The sequence below is a fragment of the Sinohyriopsis cumingii genome, chromosome 17, assembly GCF_028554795.1.
Source record: "Sinohyriopsis cumingii isolate HCF-2022 chromosome 17, ASM2855479v2, whole genome shotgun sequence".
NCBI classification, from domain to species: Eukaryota; Metazoa; Mollusca; class Bivalvia; order Unionida; family Unionidae; genus Sinohyriopsis; species Sinohyriopsis cumingii.
The window spans coordinates 36,162,617-36,175,633 of NC_142977.1; positions in this window are offsets into that span (position 1 = coordinate 36,162,617).

Below are 13,017 nucleotides of genomic sequence, written 5' to 3' on the forward strand. Positions count from 1 at the left end.
ATTCAAAATGAAATAAGCATTAAATTCCATAGCGTCTTTTTGATAATTGCAATTGAAAGACTTCATATTTTTCCCACATTATGATTTCAAACATTCAGTGACAGAAACACAAACACATTTGCAGATGTCAACACGCTTCTCCCTAGCTTATTAAATCTCATGTATTTCGTGTGGAATCGTCACATACAAATCCAGTCAATAATCACGAAATTTCCTAGAATCGAGAAAAATACCAACATCTATTCATTCCAGATCAAATGGAAAAGTTGTTTCAATGCACATTGATTCACAATATGACTCCAAATTTCAATTTTAACTAGACACGCCATTTTCTTTCGAAAGTTATGTCGAGCGCAAATTTATCTGGGCGGAGTTATGTGCGCTGTAATAATGTTGATTTGTATAATGATGAATATGCGCTTGTGTATTTAGTTTGGAATGCGGCATACATTCATTTACGTTGTTTATTGTAGTGTATCGTGTTTATATAATTAAACCTATGGTAGAAGAAAAAAATGAGCATATAATAAAAAGGTTACTGCATTTGTATGTGAAAATATGAACTCGTTTTGTCGGAAGAATATACTGCACTCCCAAGGTCGTGCAGTATTCCATCCCAAAATATTTTCCCATACAAATGCAGTAACCTATAAATATTATCTACTATCCACACGGGAGTGAACAGTAAAAATCCCAATATCTACTATCCAAAATCCCCAATATATACTATCCACACAAACGTACGCGAACGCATACAAAAACAATATATGCTATCCACACAAACGTACGCAAACGCATACAAACACACACTCTACTATCCACAAAGAAGTGAAGGAGAAAAAACAAACCCTAAAATATACTATCCGCACACGGGATGAGAAAAAACCATAAAATATACTATCCACACAAGGGAAGGAGAAAAAACAAACCCTAAATAAGCTATCCACACAAACGTATGCGAACGCATACAAACACAATATCTACTATCCACACCAACGTACGCAAACGCATACAGGCACACACTCTACTATCCACAAAGAAGGGAAGGAGAAAAATCAAACCCTAAAATATACTATCCACACACGGGAAGGAGAAAAAACAAACCATAAAATATACTATCCACACACGGGAAGGAGAAAAAACAAACCCCAAATAAACTATCCACACAAACGTACGCGAACGCATAAAAGCACAATATCTACAATCCACACAACATAGGCGCACGCATACAAACACACACACACACATAATCACATCAGGAAAGGAGTGAGTGTTTAGAGTTACACTACTCCACACGCATATAAATTGGCAGCTTTAATAGTCTCTTTTCTAGAGATTTGGTTAGCCCTGGAAAGGGCTGTGTTTTTATAAAACTTCGGATGCACCTGTCAGTGATGACCCTTTCCATGTCTGTCCCCACAGACGCAACCTCTACTCCAGTCCTGCTCCCTGTTCAGTCTTGCTCTTGGGAGCGCAGAGGCTGGTTGATTGGCTTCAGCACCCCAATCTTCCGTTTGTGGGATTCTGATGTGTTCTTCTTGTCTCCTTCGCCTAGTCCACACCCGTGGATGTTGTCAGTAACATGGTTGCTCGCTCAACTCCTCCTCCCAGTTTTTCGTCTGGAGGACAACGGGTCTCTGTGCTGGTGTTAGTGGTTGTGGATGAGGTAGTGGTTGTGTTTGTGTTAGTCCTGGTGTTACCAGAGGCTTCACCTCACACACGGACCTAATCATCAGGTGAGGCAAGATCATTTCTTCCTTCTCTGTATTCTTTCTCTTCTCCCCCTCTTCCTCATGCTTGGCTTCCTCCTGTATTGTCTCCATGGCCTGCTCATGCAGGAGTCGCATGGCATACTCCAGGTGCATCTGAAGTTCTAACAATTTTGCAATTTAGCTCACGGGTTAACGGGTGTACCCTGGGTAGCCAGACTGACAAATGTTTCGCTTTATATTTGTGAAGTGCGGACGTGAAGCAAAACACTCTCTGACACCAAAACTCACAAGACCCACGTTACTATCCATCACCAAGAAAAAATGGAACCCGTGGACCTAAAAGAAACAATCACTCACTTTTTACATTTAAACATACAGACCACTCACTGTAACATGATGACCGGGTAGGATTCTCGGATTAACAACAGAACACTTTTGACGATGATATAAATACAATGTTTAATAATGATTGACTTGAATGAGCAAGTAATTATGAATATGTGCGTGTATACATAATTCAAATATTGGATTTAATTAACATAAGAACGCAAGACTTAATGATGAAAATTACAAATAAATTAATTTAGCAAATACAAAGTCAAGGGGTGAATGGTTCACAACGATTTGAAAATGAAACGATAAATATAGTTTACTCAGGTAGTAAATGATGTAGAATTTTACTCATGTAGTAAAATGAATTCACTCAGGTAGTAAAATTATGGTGATAAAAAAGGGACAGATATACAACTTATCTGTTCAGTCCCGAAAGATACACTGGGTTTTACGAACCCCAAAATTAGCCCACGGCTAACAAGTTACATATAAGGAGATACACTCCGTCATCAGTACACTTTATTTCAGCTCCACGGCTGCTGCAGTTCAGTTTCACAGCTGCAATGATTAATTCCTGTGGTTGGCTTTACAGTTTGCACCACGTCGACCCCAATCACTGACAACTTTGAACGCTCTGGTCACTCTGGTCACTCTAGACACCCAAGATACTCTGGACACTCCAGACATTAGACCCTCGTGACACTCCGGACATTAGACCCTCCGGACATCCTGGACATTAGACACTCCGGACACTCCGGATATTAGACGGCTCTACAGCTGAAGATGTACAAGTACTTGAAGCAGACAGCTGGCTGACAAGACTTATTGGTATTGTAAAGAGATTTACGTACGGTGAGGTATTTATACACAGACATAGTCTGTGCATTGTAGGCATTCGGTTCGTCCCATCGAGAGCACTTCGCATGTGCGGCATGGGATGAACCGAACTCACTATTTCGAAATACGACACAATATACATAAATCACCCTCGGGTATCGTTGTACACGACACAAAGCGAAACCCGATTACATGTATTCACTAAACAAAAGAATTTAATTCCGTGACACTGATAAGTTACGATACGAAACGGACGTTCCACACGAATCTTGCCGAATTTTTGTAGGGTGGAAATGTCCCTCGTCGCTGCATTGGTCTGGAGTGAAATCAAAGGCCGACAACGCGTAGCCTCCTGCATAATTTTCGTACGAAATGCCGTGGCTGGTGTTGGTCCCTAACTGTCCGGTGGCTTCCTACAGGGATAAGTGCGACCTCAAGAAATTGGTCTTGACACTAAAGGCAGGTTTGAAGGTTATGGTACACATGGTCTTGCCATCGCGACTGAGTTCCATCTTGGACACCTTGTAATACTGAAAATCGAATGGATTTTGAGTTGGGGCTCCGTTGAAAGCTGCATTACTAACGATAACAATAATTAATCGCTTAGGCAAGTGTGTTTGGAACAGATGATCTTCGATCTTGGATAGGAGTCCAGTGGCAATGGTGAAGGTTTTCACTTCCACGCGTCGTATTGGATACTTGGCGTAGAGTCTGGCTTCCTTGATGATGGTTTTGTAATCGGCAGCACCAATAATAAAATGGATAAACGGTACTCTGAGATTCAGTCTCAAAGAACATCCACGCCGTTCAGCAAATACTTCTCTTTTAACCACATATCCAAATGCAAGCGATCTGTAAGTTCTAAAATTCGGCTTCCAGCAATTTTCTTTTGACATTGACCGAATCCCTAATTGGTGCAATCTTAATCTGCCTCCTCATCTAACTTGCCTACTGTGTCAGGTTTCCATACCACGCAAGCATCCAGAATGGTGTTTTTGGATTCGTTTTCGTACGTCAAGAGATTTTCCAGGTACGCTTGATAAGGGTAAGTATCCATGTTGCTGCTGGCCAGTTTGTTATTCAAGTACAAATCCACCTCGCTGAACAAGGAATGCATGACATTGTTGACGGGAGCTACTGCTTCATCGGCATCTAGATCGTTACCATCCGTATTGTAGACTTTGACAAGTACTGCTTTTCAGATCGATGTAATCTTAGGGCTGTCCTTTGATTTCAAACTCGATGGGAGCTGAGGCCCTCAAAGAGGAGATGGGGTGAAATTCGACCCATTGGGAATATTGCTTCGTCATCATAGTGGGCAGCATGGTAAACATATCCAATTCCGACTTGGAACAGGCGCAAGACTCTCTGTGCATCATTTTGCTTCTTTCTCTCTGTGACTGCTTTTAAAAATCAGAAACGTCTAAGTATCGGACAGTTCTTCTTTCCTTAGTCTTTCTAGCTCTGGTGTGTGAAGAGCTTTAGAGGGGTGTCTTCGTCGTCTCTTTCTGGCTTCTACTTGTTGTGGCGTCAGGGAAAAAGGGATGCCTGGCTCAGCAGCTTCCATAGCATTTATAGGAGTTTCTAGACATTTCGCCTGCTCTCAAGAAAGCTTCTATAGATTTTTGTTTGTCGATGATGACAGTTTGGAAAATTCTTTGTCGTGCGTCAATGTGGCATCTTTTAAGGCGTGAAATCCTTGTGGCAAAATTGGTTTGAAAACGGGGGGAACCGAACGAAAGGCCGATTTTAACATATCTCCTCAACCATGTCCTAATTGTCGAGCGACTCCTCGGTACACTGAATACATGACTTACAACTCGTTAGAGAATCGTTTTCAACAATGGAGTTTCACCGTTAACTTCCCTTTCGACAATGGAATAGTTTGTCCCAGATCTTCTTTCATAGCAATGTTGAGAGTGCTGAAATACGACTTACTGACGGGCAAATTGTGAGGATGTACTAATCCACTTTGAAAGGAATGACACTCAGTAACGGTATGGATGTGCCCCACCACGTTGTACTCCACCACATCGGAGTACACAAACATCAAATTGAGTCCTTCGTTCAGTTCTACAGGGGATCAAAAAGCCCTGTAATTATCCATATTGTTGTTCTGACTCAAATTATGTGCTACCATCTGTGGATGTCCACCCAAAATGTCAAACAAACTACCATTAAACTTGATGGATAATGTTTCGTATCCTGAAATTTCATCAGCAGGTGATGTGCCACTTTATGGTACTCAATCTTAACACTTTTTTATCTGTTCAGGGCTTTGCCAAACGCTGCCTCGAGTCTGTCAGCAATTGCGTCCACCAAATGTTCACCGTTAAAATAATAGCCTACCAAAATGTTTACTATATAGATATTTAATAATGGATTGCTTGTCGGCTTTGTGCCACCTGCAAACCCGATTTTATTCTTCTCTTCTTGCAATTAGACGTTCATGATTTCGACCAGTAAAGTGTTTTGATTTCATTGATGTTTTTGATTTGTTTATGGTAAATCATTTCCACCAAAGCTACTTCACGATGGGATTCGTGATCCAATTAGTTGGCCTGAGGTAATCTGGCCTTGCAACAGCACAAAGTTTTGTTGGGAAAGACCTTGATGGAACTGTCACTTGGTAACGTTAAATAAAATTGGTTCTTGTTGATCACAATTCCAGTGTTCTGCTGCTGTCGGAGGGGTCACTCAAAGTTAGAGGAATGTCTAAAAGAGGATTATTGTGGTTATTGTTGGAGTGGTGACTGACGTTGGACACAAGACTCCCGTTGTTACCGTTAGAGGAGTATTTTAGGGAAGGGTTCGAAAGAAGGTAACCGATGCAGCTGCTCAACAAAATGGTCCACAATTGTTTGTCTCCTTTTTGCAAACTAAAATTGGCAATGGCAGCACCGATGACACAATACACCGCAAAGATTTGGCAGAACAAAAACGATTTGCGTTTTAGGCACACGTTCTCCACACAACACCCACAAGGGTTGCTTTTGTAGATCTTGCAGAGAAGAACTGGGTAAGGAGTGGTCAAGGTTGCAGTGGCAGCTGAGGCTGTGTTGATAAGCATGATGGTCACTTCTTTTTATAGTCGATGACTTGCGAAGCGTCAACCCAAGAATCATAACTGAGATGATATCCTTTCCAACATGCTTTTACTTCTTTGACACGGAGTTTTCCTACTTTTTTGGGTTCTGTTATCGAGAATGCTTTCGATGTAGTACACTTCGTCTTTTGTTTTAGTCACGCTTTGTAAATCGTTCATTTCAACACTTGCCATTAATGTCTTCCAATTTATAGACGGCATGATGACGGTCACGCACTCGTCCAGTGACACGAAACAATTCAGTGGTCCAGTTGGGTTAGTAACCTTTATCGAAAGTGCGTATGGCTTTACCAATGGGCACCCAATCTCATTCTTCCAACACTCCACCTTTCCTGGGGACAATCACCGTCGGGGACGTACCAAACAGGCGTTCAAAAACAGTCACTTGGTTGTCGGAAGTCACTTTTTTGGGGGGTACATCCAGTGCTCCGATGGTAAGATTGGTTGAACGCTTGGACCAGGTGTGGTAAGACGTCGATATAATTGACAGTGTGTTGATGCGTAAATATTTCCACATGCGTTCTTTCAGGGTGCGTTGAAAACGTTCCACGATGCTGACTTTGGTTTCCGGATTCTCGTTGGGTAAAAAATGAATGTCACGTTTCTTTAAGTCTTTCTGGAAAGCTTGGTTCAGAAATTCGGTGCATTTGTCGGTTTGCCATCGAAGAGGGTGAGGACCACTTTGTTTCAATCCATTTGGAGGGCTCGGACTAACTCACTGCTCGAGTTGGAAGGCAATGGCATGACCCAGGTAAATTTGGAAAAGACGTCGATGACACAAAACAAATATTTGTAGCCATTATTGCAGGTGGCCAAACGAGAGACACCAGCTAAATCGGCTTGCCATTGATGATCGATGCCCACCACTCGGAAGCGACTTCTGGAAAATGTTTCGTCGGATGGGTTTGTGTAAAGTTTACGTGGCTTGTTCTTGTAACCATCGTTGCACTTGAGGTAAACGGAGACTTTTCAGACGGTGTTTAGCAGCACGATACAATTTATGAACTCGTCCATATCCCACTGAATTGGCTGGATCGTAGTAAATGCTAGCTAACACCTTTTCCAATTTTTGTTAATAAGTCACCCACTCTTCGCTGATGCCACTCTTTTTAGTGTGGTATTTTCTTTGATTGCAGTGTGTCGAGGAGGAGGATAATGTTTGAACAAGGGTAATCGGTTCTTGTTTCATTTCTGTCTTCAACTTCCTTTTATCTTCTGAGGAAGAAAGGGTGGCCATCATAATTTTTATGCCTCTAATTCTGGATGTAGGTGGTGTTTTGAACTTGCGTATTTCTTCTGGTGGAGTTCGAATATTTTATTTTTATTTTTCTGTCTTGGTCATTGGGGATAGTGGTGGTGGTGGTGATGGACATTTCATCAGGGTCTTAAAATCTGTCAGAGTCGGCTGAACTGTATAATCTGCAGCTTTCTGCTGAAAAAGCTGCATTCGTTGCAAGACTTGGACACACCGTTGCGATTTTTCTGTTTCTGACAAATCGTTTCGATCCATCAGCGATTGCAATTCCTGTTGTAACTGGGACATCTAGCTCAAATGAGGATTGGAAGGAAAATGCGGGGTCCGATGTTTTTGCGAACGATGTTATTTCATCCATCGTTTGTAAGGCACAAAACCAGTTTTCGTGCTCCCATTGGATTTCAATGATCAAGTCTGAGATCTTTTAACTCCAAAATCATCCTTTTATTCTAAAATACATCACAGGAGTCCCAACACGGTCCCACTACTACGCTGGCAATAGGTCCTAACACGGGTAAAAATCCTGCGCGTTGCACCAACATCTTTTTCTTTTAACGGATGGAGATTTTCTTTTGGACCATTTGGCGAGAACGTGTCGATGCTTGGCGAGACATTTTTCTTATGTGTAGATAAAGGTATCGTACCTTTCAAGACATTCAAGCAATATTCGCTCACGGCTACGATGACGTCTTTGAAAGTTATTTGAATTAATTATTTTCGCAATGGATGGAAAAGCTTTAGTCAGGACGGACATGTCCCGATATTTGACTAAACAAGGAGGAAGTTCTTTCCTTTTCTTTCCTTTGGGTTGGGAAGAAGAATGTCTGGGGGGGGGGTTGATAGCTTTGCTTGTTTGTTGGTTCTGGGGCACACATAAAAAATACACATTAAAACTACACTAAAGTCGAAAACATGGCACACGCCCGTTTATCTTGTTTAGGACTATCGCTTCGTCAAAAAGAATCATCCCTTTTGTGTGTTCATCTTTTTCTTTAGACGACTGTCTATTCTGAGGGTGATGTCGATGCTTGGTTAAGCATTTTGACAGATGACGAGACTGTCCCTTTCTTTTTTCATTTCCTTTTTGGACAGTGGAACGACGATAGTGACGGTGTACGATTGTTTTAGGTAACATCCATGGGTATTCAGGAGCACAAAACACTGATACCCATCCTTTATCACAAGTCTTATTTATACTGGAATGCGTCGCCACTGATTGTCTTTACGTCGTCTCAACTTGATCTCATCGCGCGTCGTGGAGAGGTTCGCAAATGACTAAATCGGGATAGTTCTTGCTTGGACAAATCCAATAAACGCTGTACTATGCCCGATCTTTCTTGGATTTTGATTTTGGGGGCAGGTACGTTTGAGTAGATGCCTCAGCAGCTAAAGAGGAAGTGGGTGTCACTGCTGAAGAAGTTTTGGAGATGCGTGTTTTCCATAGTTTTATCAAATGAAGAAGAACGAGTGTCAAATTGGGTTTGGCTGGCATCACCAGCAACGGAGATGTGATGTGGAAGAACCTGAAGCTTTTGGAGACGCGATCACCGCTGCTGCAGGTAGTGGTTTGCGAATGTAATGTTGCGTCCTGGCCGAAATGCCTCTCTTACGGGTAGAAGCTGTTTTCTAGGGTCTTTTCTGGGAACGTTTCTTTTTCTGAGGCTGTGACCTTGTCATGACATCATAACTCTTTTTCTTCTTCTTCTGGGTACGTCGGAGAGTGTTTTGTTTTCTTGAGGACGACTTTGGGTGCATTGGGATCCCATTTTAAGAGGAAGCGAATGATGAGCCTCTTAGGAAACCGCTACCAGCCAGGTTTCAAAATGATTTGTTTTTTGGTTGGCGTCTCGATGCGATGATCGGCCAGCTGCGTTAAGGCTACTTTGTTTCTTTTAAAAAGGCTTTAGTTTGATGTGGAATGTGAACGATGCCTTGCAGTAACTGAAGTGTTGTCACTGTAAACCATCGTAAGACTTCTTTGAGACTGGCTTCTACGACGGTAGGACATATTTAGGGATTTGTTTCGAGACTGAAGCCGTACAAGGGCACGAATCAATTTGACTGGAATATGAGACTGAAGGGACGTTATGTTGAGGCTGTGTGAGACAGACCCAGATTGTCCGATGGGTACGAAATCGCAAATAATTGAGGGTGGTAGGTTTTAAATCCAAGAATAAATTGGCGTGTGGGGTTTGAGTGGCATCGCCGTATGTATGAATCAACCAAGGTGTTCCTAACTGTTTGGCTAATAGTTCCACTTGCGATTTGTCTCTAGGGCTTTTAAACAAGACTACGTAATGAGCATTGTGACGGATGGTGCAATGGGCTTTACTTTGTTGAAACAAAGTTTGAGTGATGTAAATAACACTGGCATTACGATGATGCCCTTTACGCGTAAACCACAGTTTCATTCCTTCTTCGTATTCTCATAACATGTCGTCGTCGAAGATGACCAGATGGGTTTGACTGGGGTCAGACACGATCCCGTCGTCTTCGCCAGGAATGCATTCCACAAATACGATGGAATCACCTTAACTTTCTCTCAAGAGACTGTACGCCGATTGCCACTCTTTGTAAGACCACACGATTCTTTGAGGTGGACGAGCGATCAAAATGATGTTTATGTTCGATCAAACGTTTGACAAATTCGGTTTTGCTTGAACCGCTGGGTCCGGAAATTAACATGTTAAAAGGATGGCGAAGATACAAGGTCTCCCAACAAGCACGATCTAAATTTTCGTCGATGAGTCTGAAAGTGTAGGAAGAGGTAGCAGATACAGCAGAGGTAGCCATAGTAGTGTAGGGAATATCACATTTGTCACGAATATAAACAAGAAAAGAGGTTTTATACTTTTTTCAGGGCACGTTTATTGACTTTTTAAAAATGGAACAACACGAAAGACAAAAATACATAAAAGCCAAATGGTTATGTACAGCGATAAAATACATACCAAAATATAAAAATGTGACAGTACAACATTTGTGTTGACGAAGGTGTAGTGTCCTAGGAACAGTGTGTAATGTTCTGAAGTCTCTACATTGCGTACAGTCACACAGGTGTCCTCCAGGAATGGCTTTTTGGGAATGTCCATGAGATTCGTGTCCTGAAGGCAGTGGATGTCCTCGGTGACGGGTTATTCTTATGACACTGCCTTTAACACAGGTTTAAAATTTACTTTTTCTCTGGACGTTTGAATTTCGGGTCACACATCTTGGGCATAATTGGCCGCTTCTTTGGTCCAAGCCTTGAAACCCCAACTTTTCCAGTCACGTACATCTGTCCAGTGAGGGTGTAAGTCACAAGATACACACACATCATAGTACACATCGTCAGTACCTTAAAGTTGACGATTCTTTTTTTCCCGTAGTGGTCGAGAAGTATCCTGATAAAAGCGCAAGATTTTAACAGAATGAGGCTCTCGTGGACACTTAAAGTGCCCACTTTCACAAGGAATCAGCTGGTAAACGAAATCCCAGAAAGCAAGACACTAAGACACACACTACACGACGACCCCAATTCAATGGACTCAATGTTCGTAATAAGTGTAGTAAGTGTTGGTAATCCTACACTGTCTGAATAGTGTCATTGATTTTCTTTCATGGCAATTGTTGAATCACGAGTGATAAAGATCGTATCATGGTAGTCCCTTTGTATACTCTGTTTTTCCGGAGGTAATAAGTGTACCTTTTGCACAAAACAGATCGTAATCCGTCGTCGTATTCAAATTTGTTTTCACTAATTGACACGTCAAACACCGCACAGAATTTTCCTCTACAAACAAAATTTGACAGCGTAAAATATTTTAGCAATCCTTTGGAATTCGATGTAATATGGCCATCTTCTAAGTAGTAGGATGAGTAGCCACCAAAGTCTTCTGGTCTTCCTCTAGTCTAACAATATCTGACCGACGGAACGTTTTCAAATGACTAAGTCCCCTTATTCCTTTCAGGTACCAGTGGTGCCAACATTGGTGACGTAACGGATGCATTTGTTTCTTGCGATTCTCTTGTATTTTGACCAACTCTCTACAATAAAAACCAGTAAAGAGTCCACGATAACGAGTGCCTTCGCTTTCGCATCTGTCAGGTTTGACACGCACGTCATCACTTTACATGACATGTGTCGTGATAGTAGTAGTCATAGTAAAGTTTCCATGATGTGGTACTGAATCGCTAAAGTCACAGCGTACGGCATCCCTGCAATCGCAAGGAACAGTATCGCACACCACTTGAAAATCTTCGATCTTGAATTGTGCCTGTCTGAACTTGTCCTTTGCTTCTCTGAAAGAATTCATCTTTCTCGCTTGGTCTTTATAGTTACAATGAACTATCGGTCTTGGACGTTGTCCCTTTTTATACTAATTGTAATGAAGTCTCTAGCTTGTACATCGTTTATTTTTTATGCCTAATTTTGGAAGTTATCATTTTTTCCCGCTGGACAATGGTACTACCTTCTCTAAGGTATCATCATAACTGTACAATAGTGTAATGGGTATAAAGACCATAGAAAGGTAAAGACAGTGCAGAGACCGTCTAGAATGTTCCAGTATAGCTGAACCGTTATAGATATATCGATCCATTCGCAACTTCAAACCACAACTGAAACAATGTACATCGTATCCCAATTCAGTCTCAGGTCCCAAGTAGACAAACCCTGTTCTAGGTAAAATATTCGAAGTAGGTAGTCCTTCCCTATCCGTGGGCCAATTTTGAAACGTTTCTAATCAACGGTCACAATCACAATAGTCAGGCAAAAAGACAGGAAAATTTTATGATTCTTGCTGTGTCAAAGTCATCCTTCTGCTTGGTGGCTATTCTCTTGGAACCATTTTGTTTTATACCGGCATGTAAATACGTTAAAGTGAAGAGATTGGGAATCGACATTCGCTTCTGGTACACGATGTGATACACTTTTTACAACGGTCAACTGACCATTTGGTGTGTAGATAATAAAAAAAACCTTAGAAACGGGAAGCATTAACTGCCTTAAGCCTTTGCCACGACCAAGGCCTACTTATGTACTTGCTCCTGTCAATGATTTGGTAGCAAACACAAGGGCTGGTATCTCAGGCGTAGTAACATGGTTGGGCTGTTTGGCCTGAGAAGGTCTTGTTTTCTTGGGTCGTATTAAAGAAGTCTGTTACATTTTACATTTTTTCAGACTCTTTATCTCTGACAAAATGTGTAAGAATACTGTCACTGTTTGACTTTCAGAGTCCTCCTTTTCTCCTAGACCTTGTTTCGTCTCTGCTACTTCTTCCTGTTGTTTCCTTCTTGTTGCCTCTTCTTCTTCCCGCTGGTGCTGTTGAAGGAGAAAATCTTGTTCTGCTTCTTTCTGCTGTTGCAAATATTTCTCTTCTTTCTGTCTCTGTTTAAAATCCTCGACGTGTGGTTAGGATGGTAAAGGTGGCGAAGGTACCGGAACAAATTCTTACGAAGAAGAGAGAAAATCCACTAAATCCCAATTAAAATTGGTCTCTTTTGGAAGCAGCAACGTGTTGGCTTTGGTAGCAGCTGTTCTACCATTACATTTAGTCTCCACGGTCGGTGCACCCAAATTCATCGTCTTCTTAGTTTCTGTCATGTTTCTAAACAATGTCGAATTGCTTCACTCCGCACAGACGCTAGTGAACCTATATATATAGGGAATGTGACATCACAGGTATCTCTCTACGGATTGGAAGACAGACCCCGCATTGTGACTAAATTTGTAACGCGTGTTAGGATTGGTAACAAAACTCAATCCGTTTCGATCCGCTTTTCCGCAATAAATA